Source organism: Aulonocara stuartgranti (genome assembly GCF_965226115.1).
Source record: "Aulonocara stuartgranti genome assembly, chromosome: 3".
Lineage (NCBI taxonomy): Eukaryota > Metazoa > Chordata > Actinopteri > Cichliformes > Cichlidae > Aulonocara > Aulonocara stuartgranti.
The window spans coordinates 24,898,397-24,907,105 of record NC_138941.1 but is presented as its reverse complement, the minus strand read 5'-3'; the positions used below and the strand labels follow the sequence as shown (position 1 = coordinate 24,907,105).

The window sequence follows — 8,709 nt, the reverse complement described above, 5'->3', positions numbered from 1 at the left end:
CTGCAAATCCTGTTTTCCCAGCACAGGGACCTTGAGTTCTATAAGATAAAGCCATAAACATGTGTATCCGAGTCTTCTAGCAAAAGTTACAGCTATTTATATGAAGTTGTACAAAAACGCTTTCTTTCGCCAAGACAGTGCATTTCTCACTGTTACATGCATTTGAATGGGGAACTCGCCCGAAACAAAGTATAGGTTTTCATTATGTGTATAACTTGGAAATCTTAGCTCAAACAGCTGCAAATCCTGTTTTCCCAGCACAGGGACCTTGAGTTCTATAAGATAAAGCCATAAACATGTGTATCCGAGTCTTCTAGCAAAAGTTACAGCTATTTATATGAAGTTGTACAAAAACGCTTTATTTCGCCAAGACAATGCGTTTCTCACTGTTACATGCATTTGAATGGGGAACTCGACCGAAACAAAGTATAGGTTTTCATTATGTGTATAACTTGAAAATCTTAGCTCAAACAGCTGCAAATCCTGTTTTCCCAGCACGGGGACCTTGAGTTCTATAAGATAAAGCCATAAACATGTGTATCCGAGTCTTCTATCAAAAGTTACAGCTATTTATATGAAGTTGTACAAAAACGCTTTCTTTCGCCAAGACAGTGCGTTTCTCACTGTTACATGCATTTGAATGGGGAACTCGACCGAAACAAAGTATAGGTTTTCATTATGTGTATAACTTGGAAATCTTAGCTCAAACAGCTGCAAAACCTGTTTTCCCAGTGATAGGTTTGTAGCTTGAACCCATCCGCTGGAACGTTGAAGACAATATAATTACACTGCTAAGCAAGACACAAATAGGCAAAGTTCTTCATGTTACTCGTGCGCCGTCCCTTCGCTTGACCCCAGTCGCTCTCGTCCGTCCTCCCGTAACACTGTCCTTTTATTGAGGTTACATGAATATGCATAGGTTCATTAACATACGACGTCTACATACAAACAAAGAGTACCTTGCCTGTGTGTGTGTGTGTGTGTGTGTGTGTTGCTGATCAAAGGGTCAAACATCCTTGGTCAGGAAGAGGGTAGACTAGACCCCCCCCGGTGAGGAAGTCCAGCAGTTCATCTAAACAGAAAAGCACTTAGACTAGAACAGACGTAGCTACGTTAATCCTACCATAAAACAATTAAGACAAGGTACGAACTTTCCCATGCTCCCAGGATATAGGTGTGCATTCTAGTGTGGAATACACACCAAGCCTCTGTAGCCTGTTAAAGATCACACAACTTATCACTACACAATTGATTATACACCTCTATGCATCTATGGTTAAATATTTCTAAGCATAAATAACAATCAACAATACAAACTCTAACATTCCCCCGTTTTTGACCTTTATGCTAGAAAGTTCCCAGTTATGCATACCTCATGTCTGACAGTTTCAATGCAAACATTTTTTTTACTCAGCATATGTCAAATCACCCTAAATTACTGTAAAAGTTACACAGTTTAATAAATGTATTAGCAGTTACCCCATTCATTGAGCTCATCTCATGGCAAACTGCATCTTACGAGCAACCAAAGAAATTGTTAATTTAATAGTGAAACTAAGAAAGTAACATTTTCAAAAACATCTCAGCTTGGTGATGCTTCCTCCGGGTGTGCAAATCACATGTCTCTCTGCAGAGTGGTTTGAGTTCTGCAGGGCGTCATGAATGTCTCTTCTAGTTGTTTCGTTGTCCATAGGACCAGAGTCCAAATGTATGTAGAATAAACATTCAAACATACCAGTTAGTTTTGTTGTTTGTCAACATGGGTCTCAGCTATTTCCAAAGCTGCAGACCTCTCAGCACTCTAGTTTTATGGCCTCCCATCACCTCACTTCAGGCCTTCATCCTGCGAGGGGGATATTTATGACTCCTTCATTGTCCACGCTCTGCAGAGAAACACCTCTGTGGAAAGGGTGCAGGGTTCAGTTGTCTTACAGCAGCCTTCAGAGTGTCATCGTATGCACAGTATAGTGGCACAGCATTAGGTGATGTTCATAGGAAACTGCTGTCATCACCACCATAGCTTCTGGTTCCTGTGCTTTCACAGAATCATGATGTCATCCTCGAACTCCTTCTGCGCTGTCGATGGAGCTTGGCACGCTCCCCTCATCCCACGAGTTTTCATGTTCCAACGCTGCTGAAGGTTTAAGGCAGAGCACGTCGTACACCTTAGTTGTCTTCCTCAGCGTCAATATTGAATCTTTCATTTTATTTAAAATCTCCTGGAAACTCAGTAGCACAGCTCTCTGTGTGATGTCTGCTGTGCTGAAGATGATCTCTGATCCTCCTGAAGCCTCTCTCCTGGCCTCAGCTCCCATCTTGTGGACGATCCTCTCCTCTATTTTGCAGGCAGTTTCATGGTCCTTGCTGTGGCTCCAAGGTCTGATCTCATGATGGGCCCCAACCAGCTTGACCTTTGACCTCAACCACTGCCTGGCTGTCAGCTATGCCTGGAATGGTTCACGCTTCTCACTGGGCCTCTGAAGATTTCTCAGGAGATTACTGCTGCACCTGTATTTCCTTGCTAAGAAGAAAAACTTCTATTTGGAGAGCATGTCAACAATCATCAAACCACATTCTTTAGTTCAGTGAACTTCACTTATAGGCCATCAAAGCCTCATCTGAACATGGGTGCACCACTTGCATAGGTTTAATACTTGTAAATAAACGGCTAATCACACAAATCACTGCAACAATAATAGTAAACATTGTTTAATGTTAGTCCTTGCACTCCACCTCTTGACGCATGGACATTCCCATGCGTCAACTCACCAAACCTGGATCCCTGTCTTAAAGAAAAAGATTAGCTAGATCACGTCCCAGGCAACATCAGGGCATCTCCTCTGGAGTAGCTCCGTAACCCTGCAATAAAAGATGTTAGCGTGTGTTGCATATTAAGTTTGCTTAACACCTGGCTCTCCCAGGAGTTGTACAAAAACGCTTTATTTCGCCAAGACAATGCGTTTCTCACTGTTACATGCATTTGAATGGGGAACTCGACCGAAACAAAGTATAGGTTTTCATTATGTGTATAACTTGAAAATCTTAGCTCAAACAGCTGCAAATCCTGTTTTCCCAGCACGGGGACCTTGAGTTCTATAAGAAAAAGCCATAAACATGTGTATCCGAGTCTTCTATCAAAAGTTACAGCTATTCATATGAAGTTGTACAAAAACGCTTTCTTTCGCCAAGACAGTGCGTTTCTCACTGTTACATGCATTTGAATGGGAAACTCGACCGAGACAAAGTATAGGTTTTCATTATGTGTATAACTTGGAAATCTTAGCTCAAACGGCTGCAAAACCTGTTCTCTTTTCCCAGCACGGGGATATTGAGTTCTATAAGATAAAGCCATAAACATGTGTATCCGAGTCTTCTATCAAAAGTTACAGCGATTTATATGAAGTTGTACAAAAACGCTTTCTTTCGCCAAGACAGTGCGTTTCTCACTGTTACATGCATTTGAATGGGGAACTCGCCTCAGACAAAGTATAGGTTTTCATTATGTGAATAATTTTAAAATCTTAGCTCAAACGGCTGCAAAACCTGTTTTCCCAGCACGGAGATATTGAGTTTTATAAGATAAAGCCATAAACATGTTTGTCTGAGTCTTCTATCAAAAGTTACAGCGATTTATATGAAGTTGTACGAAAATGCTTTCTTTCGCCAAGACAGTGTTTCTCACTGTTACATGCATTTGAATGGGAAACTCACCCGAGACAAAGTATAGGTTTTCATTATGTGAATAATTTTAAAATCTTAGCTCAAACGGCTGCAAAACCTGTTTGCCCAGCACGGAGATATTGAGTTTTATAAGATAAAGCCATGAACATGTTTGTCTGAGTCCTCTATCAAAAGTTACAGCGATTTATATGAAGTTGTTCAAAAACGCTTTCTTTCGCCAAGACAATGCGTTTCTCACTGTTACATGCATTTGAATGGGAAACTCACCCGAGACAAAGTATAGGTTTTCATTATGTGAATAATTTTAAAATCTTAGCTCAAACGGCTGCAAAACCTCTTTCTTTCGCCAAGACAATGCGTTTCTCACTGTTACATGCATTTGAATGGGAAACTCGCCCGAGACAAAGTATAGGTTTTCATTATGTGAATAATTTTAAAATCTTAGCTCAAACGGCTGCAAAACCTGTTTGCCCAGCACGGAGATATTGAGTTTTATAAGATAAAGCCATAAACATGTGTGTCTGAGTCTTCTATCAAAAGTTACAGCGATTTATATGAAGTTGTTCAAAAACGCTTTCTTTAGCCAAGACAATGCGTTTCTCACGGTTACATGCATTTGAATGGGAAACTCGCCTCAGACAAAGTATAGGTTTTCATTATGTGAATAATTTTAAAATCTTAGCTCAAACGGCTGCAAAACCTGTTTGCCCAGCACGGAGATATTGAGTTTTATAAGATAAAGCCATAAACATGTGTGTCTGAGTCTTCTATCAAAAGTTACAGCGATTTATATGAAGTTGTTCAAAAACGCTTTCTTTCGCCAAGACAATGCGTTTCTCACTGTTACATGCATTTGAATGGGAAACTCACCCGAGACAAAGTATAGGTTTTCATTATGTGAATAATTTTAAAATCTTAGCTCAAACTGCTGCAAAACCTGTTTGCCCAGCACGGAGATATTGAGTTTTATAAGATAAAGCCATAAACATGTGTGTCTGAGTCTTCTATCAAAAGTTACAGCGATTTATATGAAGTTGTTCAAAAACGCTTTCTTTCGCCAAGACAATGCGTTTCTCACTGTTACATGCATTTGAATGGGAAACTCGCCCCAGACAAAGTATAGGTTTTCATTATGTGAATAATTTTAAAATCTTAGCTCAAACGGCTGCAAAACCTCTTTCTTTCGCCAAGACAATGCGTTTCTCACTGTTACATGCATTTGAATGGGAAACTCGCCCGAGACAAAGTATAGGTTTTCATTATGTGAATAATTTTAAAATCTTAGCTCAAACGGCTGCAAAACCTGTTTGCCCAGCACGGAGATATTGAGTTTTATAAGATAAAGCCATAAACATGTGTGTTTGAGTCTTCTATCAAAAGTTACAGCGATTTATATGAAGTTGTTCAAAAACGCTTTCTTTCGCCAAGACAATGCGTTTCTCACTGTTACATGCATTTGAATGGGAAACTCACCCGAGACAAAGTATAGGTTTTCATTATGTGAATAATTTTAAAATCTTAGCTCAAACGGCTGCAAAACCTCTTTCTTTCGCCAAGACAATGCGTTTCTCACTGTTACATGCATTTGAATGGGAAACTCGCCCCAGACAAAGTATAGGTTTTCATTATGTGAATAATTTTAAAATCTTAGCTCAAACGGCTGCAAAACCTCTTTCTTTCGCCAAGACAATGCGTTTCTCACTGTTACATGCATTTGAATGGGAAACTCGCCCGAGACAAAGTATAGGTTTTCATTATGTGAATAATTTTAAAATCTTAGCTCAAACGGCTGCAAAACCTGTTTGCCCAGCACGGAGATATTGAGTTTTATAAGATAAAGCCATAAACATGTGTGTCTGAGTCTTCTATCAAAAGTTACAGCGATTTATATGAAGTTGTTCAAAAACGCTTTCTTTAGCCAAGACAATGCGTTTCTCACGGTTACATGCATTTGAATGGGAAACTCGCCTCAGACAAAGTATAGGTTTTCATTATGTGAATAATTTTAAAATCTTAGCTCAAACGGCTGCAAAACCTGTTTGCCCAGCACGGAGATATTGAGTTTTATAAGATAAAGCCATAAACATGTGTGTCTGAGTCTTCTATCAAAAGTTACAGCGATTTATATGAAGTTGTTCAAAAACGCTTTCTTTCGCCAAGACAATGCGTTTCTCACTGTTACATGCATTTGAATGGGAAACTCGCCTGAAAAAAAGTATAAGTTTTCATTATGTGAATAATTTTTAAATCTTAGCTCAAACGGCTGCAAAACCTCTTTCTTTCGCCAAGACAATGCGTTTCTCACTGTTACATGCATTTGAATGGGAAACTCGCCCCAGACAAAGTATAGGTTTTCATTATGTGAATAATTTTAAAATCTTAGCTCAAACGGCTGCAAAACCTCTTTCTTTCGCCAAGACAATGCGTTTCTCACTGTTACATGCATTTGAATGGGAAACTCGCCCGAGACAAAGTATAGGTTTTCATTATGTGAATAATTTTAAAATCTTAGCTCAAACGGCTGCAAAACCTGTTTGCCCAGCACGGAGATATTGAGTTTTATAAGATAAAGCCATAAACATGTGTGTCTGAGTCTTCTATCAAAAGTTACAGCGATTTATATGAAGTTGTTCAAAAACGCTTTCTTTCGCCAAGACAATGCGTTTCTCACTGTTACATGCATTTGAATGGGAAACTCACCCGAGACAAAGTATAGGTTTTCATTATGTGAATAATTTTAAAATCTTAGCTCAAATGGCTTCAAAACCTGTTTGCCCAGCACGGGGATATTGAGTTTTATAAGATAAAGCCATAAACATGTGTTTCTGAGTCCTCTATCAAAAGTTACAGCAATTTATATGAAGTTGTTCAAAAACGCTTTATTTCGCCAAGACAATGCGTTTCTCACTGTTACATGCATTTGAATGGGAAACTCGCCCGAGACAAAGTATAGGTTTTCATTATGTGAATAATTTTAAAATCTTAGCTCAAACGGCTGCAAAACCTGTTTGCCCAGCACGGAGATATTGAGTTTTATAAGATCAAGCCATAAACATGTTTGTCTGAGTCTTCTATCAAAAGTTACAGCGATTTATATGAAGTTGTTCAAAAACGCTTTCTTTCGCCAAGACAATGCGTTTCTCACTGTTACATGCATTTGAATGGGAAACTCGCCCGAGACAAAGTATAGGTTTTCATTATGTGAATAATTTTAAAATCCTAGCTCAATCGGCTGCAAAACCTGTTTGCCCAGCACAGAGATATTGAGTTTTATAAGATAAAGCCATGAACATGTTTGTCTGAGTCTTCTATCAAAAGTTACAGCGATTTATATGAAGTTGTTCAAAAACGCTTTCTTTCGCCAAGACAATGCGTTTCTCACTGTTACATGCATTTGAATGGGAAACTCACCCGAGACAAAGTATAGGTTTTCATTATGTGAATAATTTTAAAATCTTAGCTCAAACGGCTGCAAAACCTCTTTCTTTCGCCAAGACAATGCGTTTCTCACTGTTACATGCATTTGAATGGGAAACTCGCCCCAGACAAAGTATAGGTTTTCATTATGTGAATAATTTTAAAATCTTAGCTCAAACGGCTGCAAAACCTCTTTCTTTCGCCAAGACAATGCGTTTCTCACTGTTACATGCATTTGAATGGGAAACTCGCCCCAGACAAAGTATAGGTTTTCATTATGTGAATAATTTTAAAATCTTAGCTCAAACGGCTGCAAAACCTGTTTGCCCAGCACGGAGATATTGAGTTTTATAAGATAAAGCCATAAACATGTGTGTCTGAGTCTTCTATCAAAAGTTACAGCGATTTATATGAAGTTGTTCAAAAACGCTTTCTTTCGCCAAGACAATGCGTTTCTCACTGTTACATGCATTTGAATGGGAAACTCGCCCGAGACAAAGTATAGGTTTTCATTATGTGAATAATTTTAAAATCCTAGCTCAATCGGCTGCAAAACCTGTTTGCCCAGCACGGAGATATTGAGTTCTATAAGATAAAGCCATAAACATGTTTGTCTGAGTCTTCTATCAAAAGTTACAGCGATTTATATGAAGTTGTTCAAAAACGCTTTCTTTCGCCAAGACAATGCGTTTCTCACTGTTACATGCATTTGAATGGGAAACTCACCCGAGACAAAGTATAGGTTTTCATTATGTGAATAATTTTAAAATCTTAGCTCAAACGGCTGCAAAACCTGTTTGCCCAGCACGGAGATATTGAGTTTTATAAGATAAAGCCATAAACATGTGTGTCTGAGTCTTCTATCAAAAGTTACAGCGATTTATATGAAGTTGTTCAAAAACGCTTTCTTTCGCCAAGACAATGCGTTTCTCACTGTTACATGCATTTGAATGGGAAACTCGCCCGAGACAAAGTATAGGTTTTCATTATGTGAATAATTTTAAAATCTTAGCTCAAACGGCTGCAAAACCTGTTTGCCCAGCACGGAGATATTGAGTTTTATAAGATAAAGCCATAAACATGTGTGTCTGAGTCTTCTATCAAAAGTTACAGCGATTTATATGAAGTTGTTCAAAAACGCTTTCTTTCGCCAAGACAATGCGTTTCTCACTGTTACATGCATTTGAATGGGAAACTCGCCTGAAACAAAGTATAGGTTTTCATTATGTGAATAAATTTAAAATCTTAGCTCAAACGGCTGCAAAACCTGTTTGCCCAGCACGGAGATATTGAGTTTTATAAGATAAAGCCATGAACATGTTTGTCTGAGTCTTCTATCAAAAGTTACAGCGATTTATATGAAGTTGTTCAAAAACGCTTTCTTTCGCCAAGACAATGCGTTTCTCACTGTTACATGCATTTGAATGGGAAACTCACCCGAGACAAAGTATAGGTTTTCATTATGTGAATAATTTTAAAATCTTAGCTCAAAAGGCTGCAAAACCTGTTTGCCCAGCACGGGGATATTGAGTTCTATAAGATAAAGCCATAAACATGTTTGTCTGAGTCTTCTATCAAAAGTTACAGCGATTTATATGAAGTTGTTCAAAA

General features: G+C 38.6%; 1 long non-coding RNA gene across 5 annotated transcripts in view; it reads right to left on the bottom strand.

Moving 5' to 3' along the window:
• Positions 1–521: 521 nt before the first annotated feature.
• Positions 522–8,709, bottom strand: part of LOC309692649 — a 32,634-nt gene continuing 24,446 nt past the window's right edge. For 2 of the 5 annotated variants that reach the window (XR_014272389.1, XR_014272390.1), the window contains exons 6-7: positions 2,770–2,859; positions 528–2,521 (exon numbers count right to left, since the gene is read on the bottom strand). This is a non-coding gene — a long non-coding RNA (uncharacterized lncRNA). Of the gene's footprint in view, positions 2,522–2,769; positions 2,860–8,709 lie in introns of all 5 variants that reach the window. The other 3 variants (XR_014272386.1, XR_014272387.1, XR_014272388.1) reach the window with 3 other exon arrangements.